Here is a 23153-nt window from a genome sequence, read left to right as displayed (position 1 = left end):
ATGAAGGGAGATAAGGAACACTGATAAGTGTGGATACGTCCATCAAATGGAGAAAAAGCCACTAGGCTCTTTGCAGCGTTATTACCCAAGACTGAGACAGCACTTTGAACTCCATTATTAGGCTATTGCTTCATCTGAGTGTGTGGCTATCTGATATTTGACGACATTGATGCCTGGAGTTTTTATTACTGTCTCAAGTGCAGTTGTAGGTACTTCTGGAGATTGACGAACAATGTGGCTTTTATTGGTGAAAGTTGGGGTTGCTGAAATTTGCATATGTCAGGAATTAATTACACACCATGAGTGTAATTATTTATAAATCAAAAACACACTGTTCAGAATTTTGTGGGACATTTAAAATGTCCTTTTTTTTTTAAATTACACTACAGTGTATTTCTGATAATTGTTAGTTTAATTGAAAATCAGTCAATTTTAAAATATATGAAATAATTATTTGTTATAAAATGCCTGATTGTAATATATAATATAATATAATATTAATAAATAATTAATATTAGATATTTCATTTTGATTTTAAGTGATCATTGTGGTTTTCACTTTATTCTTTTTCTTTTCTTCCTTTCTAATATTTTAGCCTGTTTTGCTGGTATAAAATTCATTCTCATTTATTTCAAAACCGCCATATTTGCGTAGCCATTGTCTGACTGTCTTCCAGACTCGTGATTCGGATCCCTTCATGGCAGGATTTTATCGGGGGCCCAAAGGTGCTGAGAGGAAATGGTCCAGCTCAACTCCGGAGGGAAGCCACAGATGGGCTTGACCTTTTGCAGTGTGTCAAGCAAAGGTTAGAAATCTCTACTGGCCTTAAAACAAATGCACTTGTTCGCCATAATGGAGAAGGCCCCTGCCTCTCACGGTTAAGACCAGCCGCTTCGGCCCCGGGAGAATTCCCACTCGTGGAATTCTCTCTACGTGCACACACATACAGAAACACACGCACGTGCATGCACATGCACACGGTTCGGTTTGATACAAAATTAAGTGAGGTGTTTATTCTTTTTGGAAGCTTTTTTTTTTAATCATCACACTCCCTGATGATGCTCGTAAAAATTCTATATTGAAATATATAGCCGTCAGTATCTGATCAGGCAGCAAAGAATGCATGAGGGACATCACATCACACATCCCTTATCCTTTTTTCCAGATATACTGCACAACTCTCATAAATATTTGCAAGATGTTCTGTCTGTCGAGGGGCCTACAGACATATTGTGCATCATATAACACACGTAAGCCCCTGCTCATAATTTATACATTTATATTCATATACACCTGATTTTTGTATTTAAAATACGACTCATAAAGTGTGATTTATGGAAATGGACAGATCGCATGTGATTCCTGAATGAAATTTCGTATAGATCAAATGCTTTAGTGTCCCTTCACTCTCCTGCGCAAGGGGAGAGCCTTGACCATGCAGGTAATTTACAATGTTATGAGATGAGTGCAAAACATGCTGTAAATAAATAAGAGCCTACCCATTTCATTTTAGGACAGGGGGAGGTTAGACACGTCCACAGCGCCCCTGCCCACACACACACACACACACACACACCCCACCTCTCCTGCACATCGCTGCCCTTTTGAAAGTGCGGCATCCCTTGGCTGGGCGCGTGTGTATATCATCCAGAGGAGGCGAGCACAAATGGGGCAGCAAGCGACACTATGCAGTCCATTTGCTAATTTCAATATGGTGTCCGTCTGTGTGGCTTTGGCCTTGGGCACAGGCGCAGCCCCACGCCAAGCCCCCACCCCGCCCCGCTCTCGTCATTCAACGCTCCCCCATTGGCAAGCCTGCGTGGTGTCCCTTTGACCTTGCTCTCAATCACAAACATACATGCACTCCTATTGACTGCATAAGAAAGCATACACAATTATTTCCGGCATCAATGTTAGGGTGTTCAGAAAAGTCAGTCAGCCAACGTATTCACATCTTGCCACATGCATTCTTAAGCTTAAAATGTGTTTAATGTTCTAAGGACGGGGAATCAGAAATTCTTTTTGTCTTTACCTCTGCACAAGCTGAGCCGGCTGTTAGAAATCCCAATAAGTAAGTGTGTGTGTGTGTGTGGTGTGTTTACTGGGCTCTGGCAACAACGACATACATGGCAAATGTCACTTTGAATTGCCGTGCTTTGCTCAATAGCCCTGCACACTGATGTGGCAATGATCATTCCCCAGCTGCTCGCTGTAATGGCAAATTGAGTGTGTTTTCTTGCTAATGTTGCTTCTCCTTTGTCACATGTCCACCCTCACATGACAAAGAATATGAACATGAAATCACAGGAAAAAATATATATTTTAAATTATTTAATTTATAATTAAAACCGAGATTTTAGTATTTTTTTATAAATTAATTCCCAACAATCTTAATTTTGGAGCATTCCACTTGGCTACATTTCTTCCACTCTACATGTCTTTTTTTTTTGCTCCAAACAGATTCCAGCCTCTTTGCAATGACAATTTCCACTATTGCAACAAATATTAGTGGCCAATTCCCCACTCAAGGCCCAGGTATCAAATGCTCGGCCGCCACTGCTTTATTTTCTTGTCATTGTTTTGACCTGACGAGGTTGCTCACTGACTGTGCTTCTGTTTCGTTTTTTTTACTGGCCCATGAATTGTGATTAAAACATCTCCCATGAAATGTTTTACAGTTGTTGCACACCGTGCCTCTTTCCACCGCCATGCCTCTCTCTCTCTCTCACCCTCTGCCCATTCTCCTGCGGATGTGTTGTGGAGGTGTTAGAGCAGAAGCGGAGGGAATAGCTCACAATCCTTTGTGCATTATTGTAATTAGATTTCCCAGGATAGCTCAATTAAGTTATCCTCCTCTTGGGACCTGCCGGTTTGTGGTTCTCTCTCAGGGCATCTGCTCTGTTAAGTACAGGCAAAAAACATAAATGGACATTTAGATTTTAAGAAGTTTGAGGAAGTGTTACTTTCTGTTTGTTTCTCTAACTGTGTTTTTCCTCTCTGCAGAAAGCCAGAGGGCAAAGTGAAAGAACCCTCAAGGCAGATGCTGAAAAATGAAGCCTTGTAAAGTAATGCCATCTACTGTATATTATAATGAGAAGAGCTCCACCTATGGATCACCTGTTAAATTGCAACCACACAGAACCAGATCACACACCCAAGTGGCTCGTATCGCTTGAGCAGGAGGAAAGGTGACTGGTGGGGTCGGCGCCTTGTTCAAGGGCACCATAACAGAAAACAGGTTAGGAGCTACCCTTTTTTGTGTGTCCACAGTGGCCTTCAGTTCCATAACCAAAGTTCTAACAGAAGAGTTATTTCCCTTAAATTCTATCTCCATTTTCAGGGTTATCATCACATATTTCCCCAATTTGCCAAGGGTGTCAAAAGCCAAGGCCTCGGGGGACCATTTCATTTCACGTGGCCTGCTAAAGTAGGTAAGTCAATATTACCATAACCTATCAATAAGACTTTTTCACCCAAAAACTTTGTTTTAAATTTTCCACTCATCTTGATATTCTTTGTATTGAATCAAACCTGTGCAGTTAGAACATTTTGGGTCCAACCCCTAAACTTTTATAAATTAATTGCATGCAGACAATTTACATGCAAAGAGCAAAATGTGTGACAGGGTGGACATTTTTGGCTAGTGTTAGAATTTAATGGCCACACTTTGCAAACTAATTCAATTAGCAAGCTGACTTTGTAAAGTTTAACAAATATAGTTCACATTTCTAAAACGTTTTTACTGTATTTGTATTACCACATGACAGAGTGGACACATGCAAAATGTTCAATAATTATAAAAATAGAATATATATATATATATATATATATATATATGTACTGTATTTAGCAGATTGTGCGGGGGAATCATTTTGAACAGTTTTATCACTATACTTCATGAGTATAAGGCCTATTTTAATCCAGATAATGGTCTGGCTTTAAGGCTCTGGCTTGCTTTCTGTTCATATTGTATCAGTTTGATGGACCCTGAGCTAAGAGTTAAGAATCCGTCCCGAGTGTTGCGTAATTATTTATTTGTCTGAATGGCAACGGCTTGAATACGTTTGAAGGAATTGCACGTCATGTGGTGGTGACAAAAGGAGATTCAGCACTTTTGATGATATGTGGTTACATTACTGCTCTCAAGGCTGGCGCTGAGTTGAAATGCGCCAGTAACATTTCCTTTTATTTATATCCGTAGACCTTGGCTGAAATAAATGAGTTGAGACAAGTGTGAGGGCCCGATGTTACGAACAATTTCTTCCCGACGTGGGGAAACGACATTCAACTCTTTCACTGCCAGCGGCTGACAGGCTGACGCGGGCGTGCGGCGGGAGGCCTCTTAAAAAAGATTCAATGTCGGCATCAATGTGAAAGTCATTGTGTCATTATCTTAAATCTTAACAATGCAGCCGGGATGAGAGTGGGAAAGCCGGGCATATCTGTCAGGGTGGTTCAGGTGATGTTTTATTCTCTGTGTACAGTGAGCCTGAGATTAGCGGTCCCAACCGACGAAGTCATAATTTACTGCCACTTTTAATATTCTGTCATACTTAAATTTTTTATTGCTCACTTTTATGGCCATATCCTTATGTCCCGCGCTTATGAACTTTTCTATGCAAATCACTCACTTGAATCAAAAATAGACGTGGATGATCAAGCAACTGGAGACATTTTCAAAATGGTGCTCCCGTCTTTTCTTCTCCCAACGTTCTTTCGGCTTCTTTCTGTGTGGTCCGTTGGATGGATGCGGACAGCTGTCGCTATAATACAACCAAAGAAACGCTCTCAGAGATTTGGAATTCAATCTGACGTCAACTCGAGAAGAAAAGTGGACTGGAGACATATTTTCTCATTGTATGTAAGCGGTCAAATGTTTCAGTGTGAGAACAAACAAATCCTTTGGCTCACCCCAGGCTGTGCACTTGCAGTCACAGGGGACTACTTTCTGCGAGCTGCACATTTGTGCACGCTTCACCTCGCTGTATTTTCACACACTTCTTGTTTATACTTCCTCTGAAGCTTGACAGGCCGGCGGCGGCCGGCGGGGAGGGAATTGAGCGGCGAAGAGGATGAGGTGGAGATTTACGACAGTATGGAGCTGCCTCTTTGAGGACAATGTTTATGAATGCATTTAGATGTTGTCCTCCGACTTTGTCTGCCGCTGCCGTCTGGAGCGTCACAAAGGCGAGCAAAGGGAGCTGTGCTTTTTAATCTGATGCATGGATCACATACCCAGCCAAGCTTGGGAGGAGGAGGGGGGGTACTGCTGGGGGACTGACCAGAGGCATGCAGGACTGGGCTATTGTCCTGGTGCCGTGGCGACTGGGGGCAATCAATATTACATTAGTATGATCGCACTATATGGATACAACCACCGCGGTGACCCCCTTCTTCCCCCAATGGGCTTTTAATGAGAATTATTTGATTGGGAAAGGTGCAGTCTCGAGGGTGGGGGCTGGGGGGGGACGTTGGATGTGCAGGGGCCTTCTAAAGCGTTCATGAACGGCCCTAATGAGGGTGCCAAATGGAGACATAAAGAGGCAATGGGTACACTTTTCACTTTAGTTTGACATACCGTCGCTGCCTCCTGAAGTCCTTGAGAGGGCATTGGTGGAGGGCGCCACCACGTTTGGAGACTTACTCCTCCTCCTTGGACCCATTTTTGAAGGTATTGACCTTGAGAGGAAAGAGGTAGCAAGGAGGTGAGCTGTGGTTCCAACTGGATTGTTATTTCTTCTTCTAATCAAAATATTCTGCTCTTTGTAGAGTAAACAAGAAAGAAACATAAAAAAATATGCAAAATTATATTGTATGGAAATAATCACACCAGGTCCAGGCTTCAATTTCATCCCATTCATTTGGAGCACACGCAGCATTATTGGATCTCATACAGACACACAAACAAAAGCCTCCCTCCCTTGCCCTGACCCTGATCTGTGTTGGACAAGTTCACCATCTTCCTCTTCCTCAAGTCCCAGTCAATGGGTGTCAATATGTTGGATTGGCCACTCGACAGCGGCACGAAAGGGAGTCGATGAGAGGCTGATAAGCAGCAAGAGGCTGATTTGTTTTCATAATGACGGCTTAAATGAGAGCGTGGCGGCCCTGTCGTTGACCCCGCATCACCCTAAACAACGAACGTTCATCAATAATGGGAAGGATGCAAACTCTGGACGGACACTTGGTGGCCTTGGAGCCAGTGAGAAAATTAGACTTTTAACTCTCTGTTACTTCATGTAGAGCACTTTGTCTGCAACAATGATTGTTTTGAACGTGCTCTATAACTAAAGTTGAGTTGAGTTTTTTTTTTTAGGTGTAGCAGCCTTTTGTTTGTACTTCTGTCTGTTTTCAAATTCTCTTTTTATTATCAAACCTTTTTGTACTTTACTAGTCTGCTTTAGTGTACTAAATTCCCTTTAATGGATCGTAAAACTATTCCCCCCGTTGATTTTGAAGATATCACCTCCTCAAAGTCAAATCACATCTCCTCCATTGTCATTGTTACCTAATTGACTCCTGCTCACAATATTAATTTTACTATATGTAGATGTATACATGTAAGTGACTGCAGTATAAAACGGTGATATATTGACACGTGTGGCGGACGAGGATAAGAGTGGACTTTTCAATGGATCATTTCCCCCCGTTAACATAAAGATTGTTGCTCCATGTCTTAGGCCACTTTATAGTATGAAAGCAAACAATAGCCTTTTACTAGAGTGCCATCCTCCTCCCCTATGACAGGCTTTTATGGCGTGACAGTTGCACTAAACCTCCGCAATTACTTTTCAATTAGCACGCCGACCATTTCCAACACTGCGGCGCAATTATTTTATAGCTCAGTGTCTTAGCCCATTAATGGTGCTACCAACAGCACGGGAAGTGATAAACCATCTGGCCGGGCTCCCAAAGAGATAGAGCACACTTAATGGAGTGAAAAAGTAAAAGCAATTAATGTCACATTAATATAATGATAATAATGCTTGCACGTACAGCTCCGGCAGGCAGAGCAAGGCCCTGGCACACACTGTTAAACTGGAGAGAGGCCGCGTAGACGATACGCGTGCACTCGGCACTATGGAGGATTCACTGCTAGTCCGGCACGCTTCAGCCAAGTGCTAGCAATTAGTTTGATGCTTTTATGAATTTAGTATGTGTCTAGGATCACTTTGAAAGTAGGAGGAGAGTGTAAATGTGCTTTGAAAACTTGCACATATTGATTTATCTGACATTACCAAAGCCGATTAACTTTTAATACAAAACTAATATTGTTGCTGTTTTTTTATGATGTTTTAACTTTTGTTATTATATTTTGTGTTGACTTGTAGATATTTGTTGTGTTAGTTATCTCATTTACATCATACCCTAAGAGCAGTAAGCACATGCATAACATTTTTCCCCTTGTTGTGTGTTATCTCTCATGATTTGAAAAATAGTCGTGTTTAAAGATGATATCTGTGAGGCCCACTTTTTTTTTTTTGTTGAATTACCCAGACAAACTAGATTTTGATTTAGCCATTGTATTTGGTCCCAACAACTGCACATTTTAATAGGTTGTATTATTTTGACAGAGCCAAATAATATTTCCCATCAATCAGCAAAATATGCATTATTTTGCTTTCAATCAGCAAGTCTAGTTGTCAGCATTGTTGTCCTGACATAAAAAAATACAGAAACCTTTGTGAGGTGGAGCTTTCTGACATGTGCGGAAGATTTTCCAAATGCTCTTTTAACATTGCAAATACATCACCCATTTCAGCCAATTGAAGACGCCTGCTGTGACTTGTTTAATTTGTTCCGTGTATGAATAAGTGCGCGCGGGTGTGTGCGTGCCGGGGCCTGTCCCAGGAGTAGCCCCCGCTGTCCTATATCTCCTGACCCCTCTGTGTTCTCGCCGCCCTACTCTGTTTGTGTTAATTCCTCTACATCTCCAGGGTGGCTTACATTAGAATATCTTAACCAGTGGGCTGCATTAGCATAGCGTGATGGATGCCGCTGAATCTCCATGCCAGATAATGTCCACATTTTGCATTTTAAACTAAGCTACGCAATGGACGTGCTATCCATTTTCACAAGGGGAAATGAGGTCCTGGTGGGAGAGCGCTTGGCACTCTGTCATCCCATGCCAAGCTCCCTGCCCAGGCTTTGTGACACCTCTGGGGCACCATACAGAGACAGGTTGAGGGTCATCGCCTAGTACTGGTCAGCTGTGATGTCACATAAACTTGGGTGTCAGCTCACGGCTGCTTGTTTGTTCAAAACGTTCTAAAGTTGGCGATGGAGTGCTTGTTTGGCTTTCTCCTGCAATATTCATGCGTTTCCGGACGTCCACCTGTCTGCGCCGCTCTGCGCGGTACACGCCGCGCTCCCTCTCGCCCAGTTACGTTCAAGTGAAGCGTGATAAATCATGCATAATTTCCATTTTAATCCGTACGGTTCAGCAGATGACTCGTGTGCAGCAGGCCCGCTGTGGCCGTGTGTTGATTTCCGTTGCAAGGCTGACACAGTCCTCAGCAGTTGATCAATACGAATAAATCAAGGGGGGGGGGGGGCTTTTATGTGACACCACATAGTTGTACATTTATAAGCCTCTTTATGAGATAAGATCTCAACACTTGAGCTTGTGTCAGACACACCGACACACACACACACATAGCAGGTACACCATCACAACAGTATTGTATAAAGGCTGCATCTGTCTTTCTTATTACCATTGAAAAGAATTTTAAAAAATTGTCTGTAATTGATCTGTAAATCATTTTTTGCCGTTTCCTTATTTATTTGTTTGCCTTATGCCATTTTCATCTACAAATTAGAAGTCAGTAGAGTCAATAAATTTGAGTATATGAGATCTAAATAAATAATGATAAATAATTTTCATCTCAAATTTATGCACATTATATTCTATTCCACTAATATCTTGTTTTGCATCAAATACAGTGAATCACATAATCCCGACATCAACTGAATGATAGACATAGAGATAAGTCGTCTCCTTGTTTTCTCTTCACACAAGCATGAAAGACATGGCCGTGAAGCCGAGTCATTCTGTAATGTTCTGCTAATTAGGTTTGACTAATTATGATTCTTTTATGTGGCAATATAAGCTTGGAGGTCCCCCCCCCCCTTATCACCATATAGGATCTTGCTACGCTTCATTGATCATGATTGCATACAAAGGCCTGCCTTTTCTGTTTATTTTCAAATTAAATATTAGCTCAAAGCAATTTTTTTGTGTGTGGGAAGGGTGGGAGTAATTACACTGTTACACCTCCCCACCAATTGACCGCTCCAGAATGTGATCAAGTGAGACTTTAATTAGATGCTTGGACATTAGTGTGCATGTGTGTGTGTGCGTGCGTTTCAGGTTAGGAAAAGCCGGCAGGATGCTTTCAACAGCAGGCACATTGACTGAGCTCCAATTACATCCGCCTTTAAGTAGCAAATTGATTGGGGAAGGGGAGGTTGCCTTTACGAGCTAAGTGTTTCTGAATAGAGCTGCAGCACATACACCTCCGCTTCTGTCCTTTCTGGTGCCTCATAAAGACAATGCCCGTGGAATGGAGTGTTGAGTCCGTGAAAAGCAGGAGGGATAATGTAACAATGTGTTGTGGAAAAGACAGGATGTCTCAACAGACAAGGGTGTAGGTGCACGGCAAGGATTGCCACTGTGCTCTCCTTCTATTTGTCCACAGATGATGGATAGTAACAGTGGGGCGAATAAAACTGAGCATTCCTCATGCTGTCACCATAATGAAACGCCAACATACCGGGATTTGGTCACAATACGGAATGCAGCACTTCTGAGAGATGCCAGCCCATCATGCCACTTGTCAAAGACTCCATGTATCACCTTGGAGCAGCCCCTTAGCATTTGACTCTTGTCTTTGCTGGGACTTCCCAGACCAACTCATCTGGGATGTTATGGCCATTGTTGTGTAGTTGTTGTTATTCCTCTGTAGAGTTGCAATGGAGATGTTGATATATGATATGATCTATGTGGTTTTTTTTATAACATACCCTATTTTCCGGACTATAAGGCGCACCTAAAAAACTAAAATTTTCTCAAAAGCCGACAGTGCGCCTTATAGTCCGGTGCGCCTTATATGTGGACCAAATTCCTAAATTTAAACTGGCCCGAAGCATTGTGTCATGAAATCAATCATAAGTAGCCCGCTGAAGATTATGAATCATGAATGAAAAAGACTATGGATCATTATTTTGTGATTATAAAATAATTTGTTGTGTTTGAAGGTGAAATAAAAAAGATAAAATGGAGAAAGATTTGATTTGGATTAAAGATCTGACATGATGCATTAATGGTGCGCCTTATAGTCCGGTGCGCCTTATAGTCCGGAAAATACGGTACTTGGAAATTCCTTGTGAATTTTCCAATTGACTGGCAGTGAGTTCAGGATGCAGCTCCTTGTATATATAGTATGTATATCATTGCTGTCAATAAATAGCTCAAAAGTGCCTTTTTGACTGTGGCTGTCCTTTCCCACCAATGTGAAGGCTTTACAATGAGTATACCATAAAGACCCTTTATAGAAAATAGATAGATGGGCCCCATCCTCTCTGTTGGCTCTCTAGTCAACAATGAAGCACTTGCAGGAGTTGCTGCTGTGCCAAGAGGTAAAAGATCAGCTCTATCTAACAGAGAGTCCTGTGCTCCTGTCAGGAACAGGAACGAGAAGCCTCCTAGAAAACAAGAAACACGGGGAAGGACAGTGTTTCCTGTCTGGGTCTTGAATAGCTGGACAGTATGTTTGTGTCAAGTTCATGATGAGAATATTGGAGTGTGGGGAATGTGTGAAAATGCGCAGTTGGAGGAAGGGAGCTTTTAGGGGCGGGGGTGCGTTCTTAAAATTAAAAGTTGTAGCCTATTAGTCTGTGTTTGGTAGCTGAGCACGCGCCCATGCCTAGCAAGGCTACTAATAGGAAAAGATGTGTGGAAGTGTATGATTTATGGTTGCACGCAGGCAGGGGTGGAATAATTTGGTGCAGAACGGGTACTTACTGAACGGCAACATCTCGGCTACTTATCCGTACTTTCTGGTGATAAATTAGCTCGTGCTTAAAGTAGCCGGAGACCCATTTTTCATTTTGATTACTACACTTGATATCTCTTTCTTTTTTACTCTCTCTTTGTCAGCCGTGGTTCTTGGCATTTCTGTGTATGGTTTGGCGCATGGTGCTTGTGTGTGTTCAGCCCATCGAGTGGTCTGTAACCCCTCGATGACTGGACCGACACTGTCGAACCCGGCCCACCCCCAGTATGTAAAAACAGCAACTATATTAATTGCAATAAAAACCCAACATGGCCGCAGCGCTACGGCTTTTCTCATTGACCGTGAGCTGTCCTGCTGCCAAGTGAATGGCGGAGTACTGTCAATCAGTGGCCGACCCTTGCTGAGACCTTTCCTGGCTCAGACAAGGTTCCCATTGATCCCCCATCACCCCTCTGACAGGCAGCAGCCTCAGTGGGGAAAATAAGCAGGTGAAATATTAAGTTATAAGTCCACTTCCAATCAATGAACAGACCCAGAAGCAAGCAGGGATGGGACCCGGTCCCCATGGTAGAGGCCGGACTAGCCAGGGGGTAATGCGATTGAGGTCTGTAGATCACCCCAAAGACCTGCAGGCACAGTTGAATCCAAGCCTTTAACAGTGAGGCCTTCACACAGGAAGCCCTGCCAAGTCCTGCAATGCAAGCTGGCAGCCTCTGCTATTATCCTTCGCTTGGCAGTGCCACTCGTGCCCACGGCCAGGCCCAACTGGACACTCTACAGACGGTATAAATAAAACATATGAGAGCTGTAATGAGAAAAAGAGCTGCAGGGCCAGAGCAGTGAGTCCACTTCCACTTGTAAGTAGGGGCAACCATGGAGACCCTCCAAAAAAAAACAAAAAGTAGAATGTTGTATCAGCAAATATATCCCTCAATAATAATAATAATAATAATAAATGAAGGCAAAACTATATATAACCTCAACACTGAAAGAAAATTTAACATTGTATAAATAAATACGTTTTCAGAAAACTAAGAACATAACCAAGTAAAAAGAATGGAAAACAAGAAGTTAAGAAGCACTCAAAATATTTATTTTGTAAATTAGCCAAATTTCATTTTCTTTCATTTTCAGTTCATTTGTTTCATTAACACTTTGAGACAAAGATTATGACAAATCAAATCCGGAAGAAAGACACCAGAACCAACAGCGCCCCCTTTAGTTATGGATGGGTGCATAGCAACATTTCATCGATTGCATGTCAAGTGTCTCAAGTCCATTGTCCCTCATAGACACAAGGCTTGGCCCCCCTCTGAGGGTCGTCCAGCTTGGCAGGTGTCAGTGGTTATCTTGGCCCGTCTTCTGTGGCTAGGTGATGGCGAACCCTTGGTTGAGGGACCCTCTCCTCCGCCCCCGACCCCTCACTCACGCTTGTGTTCCTGACTGACAGCTATCTTCCAGCTGTGGGACACGCACCCCGGCAACCACCGGCTGATAAAATGTTAATGTAATTAACAGATAATGGCTGTTGTTTTTAGCTGTCAATACTCTGGACTGAGAAGGGATAAAGGATTGGAGCTGCACAAAGTCACATTCAGATATCTGCCAGTCTCTGTAACATTCAATTATTTCACCATCACTACCCCCCTTCTGTCTTCAATTGCTAACTCGGGACCCCTCCACCTTTTGATGGTCTTCATGATGCTATTGACAGCATTACCTCCATTCTGATGTTTGGTCCGAACGTGGACTCGCCCATTCAGCCATGTCGGCCTGCTTTCAGATCATAAATCATGAGACGGAGAAAAGCGGCCACGGGGGCTCCTCTCACTTCGGACAGCGTGTCAGACGCAGCCAGCCAGTCTACCGTAAGACAAATGTATTTATTTGTAACCAAAAACATGCCTCCTATCAGGACACGGCCAGCGTCGCTTTGGATGTTGGCTGCCTGAGTATTCTGGTATTTTAATAAGTATCAAGCCCAAACAAGATTAGGCACTTCCAGTTTACAAAATGTCAGTGAAGGCGGCGCTATCACTCATAATAAATGGGCTTATGCAAACAGTGAGGTTTTTTGCCCATGCATGAGAGCTTGTTTGGTGTGCACCACAGTGATGCCGTATGCTGATATGCAATTATTCTAAAGAGTATCAAAAGTTCAGGTGTGAGTGTCCCATCTTGCTGTCACAGTGGGAGGATGCTGCGGGCCGCTACAGATTACCTCAGGAATATTCCATGAATAAAACTTGGGATGATAAGGGGGGAGCCTGCAAGTATGATAAAATACATTGCTTAAGGAATAGTCCTTTGTTTATACATATTTTGTTTTTGGTCCGGCTGGCTTTAAAGCTGATACACCTGATAATTCTATAAAGCCTCAACCTCTATTGGATTTATTCCCAGCAATGTCAGAGTAGCAAATTTGATGATAGAACCTCAAGTGTTTGTGCTGCTGATCCCTAATTAAGCCCGTTTGTATGTGCTAATGACACCTAATTATCATTTGTGTGGCACAATTGCTCTCATTGCTATAATTAGAAAAACTCCTTCAATTGTCACAGCGCTTACAAGCAGCTTTCTGCTGTTATTAGTAAAGTGTGCATGCAATGCCATCTAATTGAAGTGTTCATTAAGTCGGAATGTTGCTAGAAATGAAGACCCTTAGAGCTGGGAGCTAAATGTGATCTTTTTCTTTTGTCCAGTAATTCAACAAAATTGCTATAGGAAGAATTTCTTTATTTAATTAAAATTAAATTAAATTAAATTAAAATTTTATTTTCTATTTTTTATTATTACTTTCAATTCTGTAACTATGGCAAATTATTAATTGACTGGGAGCTGGATCCACAATTCTTCCTTCAAGATATGAATTAGATGTAGATAGATCCTTGCTCAGCTATCATCTCGGTGTGTGTCTTCACCTCCCTTCCTCCCTCTCAGTCTCATTTCATACCCCAGTCATTACATCTCTCCCCTTACTCCCGTCCTGCTACTAAATGGGACCCAATGGCCCTGATTAATCTGCCGTATTTGACTTAACGAGAGGTCATTCACATATCTGATCACAATGGCTGCAGAAATCAATGATAGATGGCCACTTGGCAGGAACATCGAAGTGCTAGGAGAAAAAAAATTAAATCTGTTAAGGCTTTATAACATATTCCGTCCTCTGCAATGTGTACCTCACGTGTTTTGTTTTAAACTATATGAAATATCTCTGTAGCCCTGAAACTATGCAGCAATGGCACCTCTTCATCTACCAATTGAGTAAAGTCTCTGTTAGTCACGTAGCTGCACGGTTATTTGGATTCCCACTGCACCTCTGGAAAAAAAAGGGATAAGGTGAATGTTATGACTGTGTGTGTGTTAACACTTCACACACGATAGGTCATTCAACAACAAAGCGCACGGCGAGAAAAAGAGACATACTGTAGCGAAGATGGCCCCCCACACAAAAGCGATCCACTGTAGGAGATTATGAATTGATTTCTTTTACGTCTTCCTCGCTGAATGCAGTTATGTGTCTACTTGACCTTTTATGGCGGCCTCCTATCTGCTCAATGGACTTCTGAGTGTTTGACCCTGGCCTTTTCAGCACCATAGGTGTCCTCCATACGCAGGCTGTGGTCGGAGCAGAAGTAATTTAACACTTGGCATCTTCAGACACACCCTTGCTGCTCCAGAACGGCCTTTTTTATGTAGATCGGTTACCAAATTGGCAAACAAGCACAGTGAGACTTGCTTTAAATTCCACCAGACCATGAGATGATGCACAATGACAAGTGTATTTGCTGGTCTTGATCCAAATTGCCGTCTCAGGTCCGCTAAGGGTCCCGAGCATGTGAACCTGCATCTGTTGCGGATGGGACAGCAGCACAGCGGCCGCCCTGTCCTCACGTTTGGCTCGACACCATCCTCGCATTCTCCAGTCTGTCACTTTGCAGCTCCCTGCAAAGTTAATTGTGAACTGGAGTGGCGCTCTGGGGCCCTCTCGCTAAGCAGCCCCTAATGACAGGCGGAGAGACAGCTACACATGTTCGCCGGCTCTCCCACCGGAGGAAGGCTAGATAGCGCTCGTGCACAGACACTGACCTGTCACAAAGCTGTCAGCAGCCAGCCTGTCAGCCTGCACGGCCCAGCACGCAGCCCTCCTATCCCAGGTGCTCGGCTGACAATCTCCGCACCGGCTTCTGTCGGCCGCTCCGCCAAGCCTGCTGCCGGCGTAATTCATTAAGGCCGAGCTTTATTTAAAGCAGCCGTGGTCACTTCATTAAAAACATGCCGGACACAAGTAAACAGCACTTTTAATTGCTGTCCAAAGTTGTTTTGACTTGTTTTGTACTCGTAAATAAGGTGGGAATACAATAAAACCTCACGCTTGCTCTTCTCAAAGGTCAGGTTGATATAATTTCCAGAAAATGCGTGGTTGAAGTCTAAATTTTAACACTGGTTAAATGGTGGCCAGGATAATCTGTGATCATTAACTTTGCTCATAGATCTAAATTCCGTATTGAAATTGAAATAAATAAAAATACACTCCAAATAACACTTTGCATATTTAGGACCTAAACCACACTGTGATTTATAGACCAGGAGCAAAACTTTAAAGTCTCTTCTAGGAGACTTCAGTGTTGCCGGCACGACATGGTGTGAAAATTTCTTAAAGATCTACAAATAAAGATCTAGGTCAATGTATTTGGAAATCCAAACAAACCGACCATTGAACAGGCTCCTGTAAGAGACTAAGATTACAAGTTCCAAGGGGCCAGTGTGTTCTGTTCACATGACTCCTGAGCTGTGTTTTGTGGTCATGAAAGATTCTCCCGGTGGTTTAATGGAGCTCAACACAGACGTATGGAACACATGTGCTAATATCTCCTCATAGGAGCCCAAATGAGCCATTACAGCAGCTAATCTGACAGGCACACAGCATTCAGTCCCCCATCTGCCAGCCTGAGTGCCGAGAGTCACTATGTGTTCCTTCTGAGTGGCGAACGGGGATGGACGGGCCAGATGGACGCTCACTTTAGAATCGAGCCATTGACCACGGCTGCAGGAAAGCAGAGGGCGACTTTAAGCTTGGTCACACCAGCAGAAAGCGTGAGGAAGTTTCAACCTGAGCACTCAAAATACTTTTTTCACTCATGGAGAGAAAACGTGAAGGGAACAAAGGGCCAATCTAGGCTGTCGTCTACCTCTCGGGGAAGAAGACATATAACATTAATGGTATCCGTTAACATCTCCTTAACCCTGATCCCCCCCCCTTGGTTGCCGAGCACTTCCCACCCCCCAGCAGCCCACTCACGAGCCCACCACGGGTCCCTCTGCCTCCACCCCCTCCGGCTCTGCTCCCTGGGGGCCTGTTTGTTTCCCTGCCAGGGGCACAGGCGGCGGAACACTGATGAGGTGCTCAGGCCACCGTGAAATGCGCCATAACCTGCCAGCGCAGCGGCCTGGTGAGATTGCTGTATTTACTTTTTAATCTGGCCGCCTTAATACATGCGATAAAAACTTTGTCACATTAGATGGTGACAGATGGGCCCGGAGATGTTATTACTGGTTAGGGGAGGCACGGGGGAGAAGGTGTCGGGAGGAGCGGGACCGGGCTAGGGGACCACGGGGCGGTGAGAGGGAGACGAGCAATGCCCCCAATCACGATAATTTTTCATCACCCCAATTACATTGTTGAGTGCGTCGCGGCAGCAGCATGTGCACAAGCGGTCCTGCTGCTGGTAAAATAGCGAGGCTGAGAGACATAAATAAAGATAAAATGAGGTGCCCTAGGTCCTCTATCCTGCTGACTATTCCTCTGCCATCTCTCCCAACTGATGGAGCCCCCCCTTTAAATGAAGGCTAAATCTTATTTAGATAAGAGAACTGAACTGCTGCCTGGGATGAGAGCATCATTGTTTGTTACTGATGGCTGGAGAGGTTGGTGTGTTTGTGTGGACGTATGCATGCGGATTGTTTGGGAGGGGCTGGGTCTCGCTTGTTTTTATGAAGTAAGACAGACTGAACAGAAATGTAAGTAAAGTAGAACAAGCGATGACGTCAAAAATTGATGGATAAAGCCAGAGAATGAAAAAAACTGATATTTGTTGGTAGAGTGCATCACGATTTCATAGACAGCACACTTTTATTTTATTGGCATGACATAATTTGTCAACAAGAATTGTATTTATCACGTAACTTTATTCCCTGCATGGTACATATTTAGCCAAAAATAGCTCAATGATAAAAAAGGACAATTTTGTAAATGTTGTTTTCTGAACAGATTCGTGAGGAAAAAAAACATTGGATTATCAGTCAGGAAAACCTTTCAGGACATCTGGGCCTTTGTTGATTTTGACGGTGAGGGACAGAAAAAAATCTAGCTCAAAATATTCTAATGAAAATATTCCAATTCCATGCGTGTTGTTGTTGTTTGATTGCATGTCTTGGGGAAATCTGCTATAAATCAAGTTGAGTCGAGTCGGCACTTTACAGGGGTGGTTCTCACACTGAGCTCCTTAGACCCATGGGGGTCTACAAAATAATTTGCAATAAATTGTTATGTGGTATCATTTTAAAAATTACATTGGGACCGGCACGCCAATAAAACAAACACACTAAACTGATTGCTCCGCCTCCCAACGTAACGTCACATAAATCTGACTTCTATACATGCTCACAGAAGGTATACCTAGTGACAATTGTTAGATATTTCATTTGATTAAATTTAATGTGGTTAGATTACTTTCTATTGAACGGGTCATGAATATTTAGGGTGAAATAATAAGTAATTCTTCCAGTGAAAGAATGCCTTGTACTTAAATCACACTCTTACTGTGCAATGACAACCTCTATATGATATAAAAACTGTACACAAATAAAAAAATATATATGTATTTATATTTGCTTCAATTTCTACTTTGACCCTGCATTAAATTCAAAACAAATAATGAAACACTTTTGATAATAGCTCATTTTCATCAGAGTCCCTGTGCATGAACATAACATCAGGTTGCCTCAAGCAGCTTGCAACTGTTTTCTTTTTTAATTGTTGTGTAAATTGAATAAGAGTGTTTGCGACTCAAATATTGCAGGTAATGAGTGTGTGCGAGCAGCTGGGAGGCTGCGGGCCTGCACTGCGCATCATTAGGAGCTCAGAGGCTGCCAGGCTCCACGCTAGCGTAAGCCGCTAATGAAAAGAATGTAGTCACAGATCTCATTTTTCAGGCAATTCTTGTGTAAACTGGAAATTTTCCAGTGTATGCACAGTGGAACAGGGGCCCCCCACATAAATCACGCAGCCCGGCTGCCGGCATTGCAGGAGAGAGGGGGCACACCCTAACCACACAGACATATGCTGCAAGAACCTGCAAAGCCACAACAAGAGGGAGGAGGGGCCCCTACACCTGTCTTCTCCCACACCACCTTCTTCTCCCCCTCTTCGAGCTCTCTATCCATCTCAGCGTACAGTCCGACGCCCCCCCTCCCCCACGACATCCCCTCCTACCCGCAGGCATGCAAGCCATCGAAATGGGTCATTTTTTAATTAAATACAATATTAATTACTGCGAGCATCATTACCGATATGTGAGATTTGACTAATTAGTGTAATAGTTTTGGAGTCACGCTCATTAAATATGAAAATTACAGCTGTAGAAAGGATTGCTTCTGTGATCAATCTTGTATGGACAGAGAGGAAATGATTTAGAGAAAAGCTTTTATTGTACAATTAACTCCGTTACAACCTGCCAGAGAAGAGAAAAGAGACCAAAAAAAAACGAGTGCAGGGAATCGGGTCGCCGCTGAGAGTTTGCGGCCGTCGGCTACTTGGCGAGCATTTTCAAAAGTAACAAGATGAGACACTTGCCAAAGCACACAAAACCCTCCAGAGGAGTGTTAGCCTCATCACCCGCTCAATTAAGACAGCTTCTAAATGAAAGACTTGTTGATCTCCTCTATTTGACACCATCATTGTGCTCAAGTTTGGCAGGGAGACACTCAAATTGCAAAACAGGTCACTTGGTTGTTTTACTTAATATTCAAAACGTAAGAAGAAAAGTTTAGAATCAAACTGCCTTCAAATGACTCATTGGGGGGGAAAGTGAAGTTTTAGAAAGGAAAAAGCTGGTTGTCAAATAGCGTATGGATGGTCTCCAAAAACGGTGCTCCACTGGCGTGGTCTCTCTCGCTCTCCCTCCAATGCTCTGGTAAACACATTAGATAGGACCACAGCCAGTACGCAAGAGTCCAATAGAGCCGCTCTATGTCCTCAGCATGTGAACGGCTAAACATCGAGCGACCCAAATTGGCCCCCCTTTTAATGCTGGAGAGGCTTTTGTATGTTTAGTATATCAAAGCTGTGAAAATAACCATGTTTGTGTTGCCTCTTCTCTTTCCAGGTGATCTATGGTATCGAGGTCTTCAGAGCGAGTGGAACACCCCGGCTTGGCAGCGCCTCGAGTTTACTTTCAGTCGCATGCCACGGCAAAGCAAACAAGAGCCAAACGTGACTATATAGTGATAGAGGAATGCCATCAGGTATTGTATAGATGTCCGTCCTTGCCCTTCATTCATTTTGAGAGTTGTAATTAATCATAGTAGGTGAGCAGCCTCATTTGCTGTGTATTTTTTAAGTTTATTTTACAATACACATCGGAATCAAAAATTTGGTTTGATACATAAAAACATTTTTAGAGCTTCTCATGTAGTCAGTAAGTGTATTCTGACTTAAGAAATCAAAATAAATAATATCATAATAAATAAGAAATCAATAAATTCCACACAAAATTTAAGGTTAAAATATTATTTAATAAGAGAAAAAAAACATTGTCCACTTGAGTTGTGAATGGAGCTTGAACATGGGCAAAATTCTTTTCGGCTTATGACCTTGTTCCATGACTGCCTTTGTGAATCTGCTTGTATGCAACATAAATATATGAATATATGCAATAATGCTATCTCCAGCCACATACTGGCCCTCAATAATATTGTAATACTAACCTCCAGACTGCATACCTGATAGCCAATACTTTATCACGGCTCTGCCTTTTTTATGGGTCTGGTGTCTCTTTAAAATGATTGCCCCTGTTTTGATCTGATTAATTTTGTGTGAGCACAAACAATTACTTTCCATCTTTATCTGCACAGGGAATCACCCCTTTTTATGGGTATCATTTATTACAAGTGGACAGCTACTTGTTTATTGGAATTTCAAGCAGTCTATCGCAGCCGAGATCTCCCATGGTCTATATTTACATTTCAACTTCAGCTAAGCAGGCATGACAAACACACATAGCAAAGGGCCAGCCGCAGTCGCGCCTCATTTGCATACACTTTCCTCTTTTACAGGCCAGACTGAGCATGCAAAAGTTTCTGACATGTGGGCAGAAGGCACAGAGAGAAAGTGAATGAGTGAGACAGCAAGAGAGGAAGACAGTGGTGGGATGCTGAGAGCAGCTCCACTGAGGATACGTTTCAGCTTTCAGGTGAGTGTCCATCATTCAGGCATAGAGGATGAGTTCATGGCCTCTGATATCCATCCATGGAAAGGGGGGTCCTCACACTGAATATATATATGCATGTGTGTGTGTGTGTGTGTGCACGTGTGTGTGTGTGCGCCATGGCTAGGGCTACTCTTGACAAGCCAACAGCTGTTAATTATGAATTGGCCCGCAGAGTGGGAGACAGGCTAGTGAATATGCAGAGCTAAAGGGGCACGCAGAGCCAATGTAACAAAAGTGTCAGACCCCTACTGCACCTGGAGTGGCAGAGCTTGACCTGAGCGTCAATCATTGGGAAAGGCCAGGCAACATTACAAGGATTGCTTGGATTTGACCCAAAAACTGTAGTTTGACTCTACTTTTATGAAGTAAACAAGGTATTGGTCATTTCTAATGAAAAGGGTTTTTTTTTTTGTTAATGGCAATACATTGTTGAATACTAGCAACTATTCAGACAAGATCTTGAAACCACTCATATTCAGAACTAAAAACCATATGCATGGTTTTTTTGGAGAACATGCAACATTTAGGTGGGAATCATTGAAGCACCATCATTTTTGGGTGGACTTCTTCAAATGCCTTTCCATCAGCAAAAATTCTACTAAACTATTGTTGTGGTCACAAGAAGTAACATCAGATGTGAATTGTCAAGCAAGTATTTTATTTCTCAATCAAATAGGTCTATATCATTTTAATACTGTTGTTTCTTTCCTCCAACAGGGGCTGGACGACCATTTGGAGATCCTGAGTATGAACCACTCTACGACCAGTTGTCCAAAAGTGTCAACCTGTCCACTTACTTGTCCAGGCAAGTGAAAAACATGCTTATTGTTTTACAAGGGCAACGAGGATGAAGACAGAAGCTGCATTGATTGTATTTGTTACCATAAAGAGGCTGGACAAATATAAAAGAGTGCCCTTAATAAGGCAGTTACCGCAGGGATTATTTGCTATCCTTTAAAAGGCCACACTCTGAGTTGCGGTTACCTCAGAGGGCCCTTTAGTGTACACACAGTAGGACCGAGGTTAACTGGGCCTGTGCCCCTAACGCCGGGAACATCAGAAGGAATTATAATTAATTTTCCACTCTTAGGAGCCGCTTTAATTTCCCCCCTGAAGGACTTTTATAAATTTCATCATTAATAAAATCAGACATTCAATTAGAAGCAAAGTCCAGATGTTTCATAACAGCTCTGGTCTGATTGTCCCCCTTTTTTGAACAAAAAAAAAAAACTAATTTCATTAATCTAATTGTCATAACTTCAAACATCTCTTAATTAGTTCAAATTAATATGATTAATCACAATCGTGACAAAAAAACGCATTCAATTACAAGTTTTCAATGGCAAGTGGATGTGTTGGAGGTGATAGGGGCATAAAGGATGAGGGCGGGAAGCATAGCTGGCTCCCGCAAACGGGATTGGCCGTGATTATGCTGATGACTGACAGGTTATCAATCATAGCGTATTTTTAATAAAGGCTGCTTGAACTATACGGGGAGACTGAGGTCTTTCTTGTTTTATTTCTTCCAAATGCTTTGGAACTCCCCTTCGATGAAATATGATCCTCCAGTGAATGAATAAAATGATGGCAAAAATTGCATATGTTTATGTGCTCAAATGATATCGCTTTATTTTCATTTGTTTGACTGTCTAGGCTTTCGAAAACATCCTCCTCCTCCTCTTCGTTCCTTTTTTCCTCCCCGCAACTTCAAGCCGGTCTTAACGATGTTTGCTGTTGTCCTCCAATCTGATCAAACAAAGCAGAGCAGCAGAAGCATGTGGCCATTTGTCACACACCACTGTGGCACAAGTTGAGCAGCAGGTCCACCCTCGGGTGTCCTGTGCCAGGAGGGAGCGCTACAGCTGCCAGTCTCAGACAGGTTTCATCTTGTCCCATGCTCTCCCCCAGGACAGGCCACCCAAATGTCCCCATGAAGCCACTTGGGATTTGGGTTTTGATCCACCCATCTGGACAGGAGGCTGCGTTTAGAAGCCTGCTTAGCTTCGGGCACTCTGAGGAGCAAATTCACCAAACGTGTCTTAAATGACAGTACCGTATTTTCCGCACTATAAGGCGCACCTAAAAACCTCCAATTTTCTCAAAAGCCGACAGTGCACCTTATAATCAGGTGCGCCTTATATATGGACCAATATTGAGCCACTACAGCAGTCGTGTCCAAAATCCGGCCCGCGGGCCAAATATATATATCTTATATATGGACAAAGTTTTAAAATGAGCCATTCATTGAAGGTGCGCCTTATAATCCGGTGCGCCTTACAGTGCGAAAAATTCGGTAACTAAATATGCACTTTTTTTTACAATTTTTTTCCACAAGTACTTCTACTTAAGTACAAAGTGTCGGGTGGTTTGCACCTCTGATGGAGTGCAATCACAAGGCCCCAGCTCAAACCTAGAAATCTGAAACAGTTCTAGCTGCTCCTGTCATTTCCCACCATTTACCCACCTCTCCAGGTAGTCAACCAAATCTCATTGGAGCGTTAGGCAAAGCATAGCATAGCTACATATGTTATGTCTGTGTGACAGTGCTTATCATGGAGCTCAAGGGCTCCTATCCTTTTACCCAATGCTTATATCTGACACGGCATTGGGTCCATGTCTGATGCATATCTTAGCTGACAGCATA

At 42.9% G+C, this 23153-nt stretch overlaps 1 long non-coding RNA gene across 1 annotated transcript; it reads left to right on the top strand.

Moving 5' to 3' along the window:
• The first annotated feature begins 709 nt into the window (after positions 1-709).
• On the top strand, positions 710-20473 carry LOC148385311 (uncharacterized). The gene is made up of 5 exons (XR_015863311.1): positions 710-805; positions 3004-3238; positions 3341-3431; positions 19406-19544; positions 20355-20473. It is a non-coding gene; the product is annotated as an uncharacterized LOC148385311 (long non-coding RNA).
• Positions 20474-23153: the final 2680 nt, after the last annotated feature.

This window comes from Syngnathus floridae, chromosome 16, assembly GCF_059516105.1.
Source record: "Syngnathus floridae isolate MCC-2025c chromosome 16, RoL_Sflo_1.0, whole genome shotgun sequence".
In the NCBI taxonomy this organism is placed as follows: domain Eukaryota; kingdom Metazoa; phylum Chordata; class Actinopteri; order Syngnathiformes; family Syngnathidae; genus Syngnathus; species Syngnathus floridae.
The sequence above is the reverse complement of the archived record's forward strand: the minus strand, read 5'-3'. Positions and strand labels throughout refer to the sequence as shown.